Source organism: Euprymna scolopes, chromosome 18 (genome assembly GCF_053919585.1).
Source record: "Euprymna scolopes isolate OS-2025 chromosome 18, ASM5391958v1, whole genome shotgun sequence".
NCBI classification, from domain to species: domain Eukaryota; kingdom Metazoa; phylum Mollusca; class Cephalopoda; order Sepiida; family Sepiolidae; genus Euprymna; species Euprymna scolopes.
Genome location: NC_136499.1, coordinates 105435450 through 105437055, shown reverse-complemented (window position 1 = coordinate 105437055; position 1606 = coordinate 105435450). Strand labels below are relative to the sequence as shown.

The 1606-nt window shown below is 37.9% G+C and overlaps 2 non-coding genes across 2 annotated transcripts; both read right to left on the bottom strand.

Moving 5' to 3' along the window:
* Positions 1-485: 485 nt before the first annotated feature.
* Positions 486-558, bottom strand: Trnaf-gaa (transfer RNA phenylalanine (anticodon GAA)). The gene has a single exon. It is a non-coding gene; the product is annotated as a tRNA-Phe (tRNA).
* A 730-nt stretch (positions 559-1288) lies between these two features.
* On the bottom strand, positions 1289-1361 carry Trnaf-gaa (transfer RNA phenylalanine (anticodon GAA)). Its single transcript has one exon. It is a non-coding gene; the product is annotated as a tRNA-Phe (tRNA).
* Between the last annotated feature and the right edge of the window lie 245 nt (positions 1362-1606).

The following is a 1606-nucleotide window of genomic DNA, read 5'->3' as shown; positions in this document are numbered from 1 at the left end:
TACAATTTTAAATTAATTACGAGGAAAACATTTGAGAAAAATATTTAGAAAGATCCAATCTTGTAATATAGACCCCCTCCCCCTGCCAAACGTATATTTTTTACTTTTTGCAAAAATATATGCGCACATGTACATGGGTGGTTAACAGCCATTTGAACATTTTAAAAAGCATGAAATCACTAATCAAATGCTTCGAAATTTTAAAAGAATCGGAATCGGTACTTGTTTCGGAATCGGGGAAAAATTTTAGAATCGCCCCATCACTATTACATACACATATGGAACATAATCCCAAAGTTATGACATCGATTTTTCAAACAACACGGCATTGGTCCTCCTTATAAATGTTTCCAATGTAGCTAAGGTCAGTGTTATAAAAAGAACTTCGTTAATAAATTGGGAAAACAACACAATACGTATTAATGAGAAGAGACAGTGAATAAAGCCAATAATTATATGTTTAAAAAAAAGTGACAACCGCCGGATGCCGAAACCCGGGATTGAACCAGGGACCTTTAGATCTTCAGTCTAACGCTCTCCCAACTGAGCTATTTCGGCTGCCGGAGAATACTACTTCTGAAGCTTTTATTAGAGTACGTCATGCTAAGCTGGTATATTTTGTTGCTATTTTTCTCAATCTGCCATGATCAACATCAAAGTGTAGTATCTGTTCTTCGGATACTATATTTCAATTTCTTGTTTCCTCGTAGGGAAGGAGAACTCATTCACGACGGAGACAATTTTTATTCTCTCTCTCTCTCTCTCTCTCTCTCTCTCTCTCCACATATAGAACGTAATCTCAAAGTTATACCATCAATATTTCAAACAACACGTACAAATCCTCAATAACTTCAATCCTCCTTGAAAACTTTTCCAGTGTGACTTAGGTCGGTTTCATAAGAACAACTTCGTTAATAAATTATAAAAACACCGCAACCGGGTTTTCCCCTCGACCTCACAATTAACAAATCTGAGAAAATTCTTGTAATGACCTGTTGATTACCGTGTACTACTGCTGGTTCCGTGCAGTTCTAGGAGGCACACCCTACCCTCACAGGCATCGTCATTTTGAGTTTATTCCTAACGCCTGACGAGCCTCTACTAAGAAATGCAGACATGCGTCTTCTGCAGAGTCTAAGTGCGCCTCCTAAGCGCTGACTTTTCAATCCTAGTGTCACATTTTTAGTGGTGGGAGAAATATGGATACCACACCACAATTTACTTTAACGGGAGAAACAATGAAAGAAGCAGATAACTACGTTTTAAAAAAAAGTTGACAACCGCCGGATGCCGAAACCCGGGATTGAACCAGGGACCTTTAGATCTTCAGTCTAACGCTCTCCCAACTGAGCTATTTCGGCTGCCGATCCTCCATTTTTTAAAAGCCTATATTAAATTTACTTCGTGCTAAATTTGTACAAACACGCTGTTGCTATTTTTATCAATTTACTGTAAACTGCGTATGAACAATCACCCCCCCCCTCTCTCTCTCTATCTATCTATATATATATATATATATATCACACACACGCACACCCAACAACAAAAAATAACTAATAAAGAAAATAGAAAAGAATTTGGACCTGTCGAGTCATCCATTGAGCTC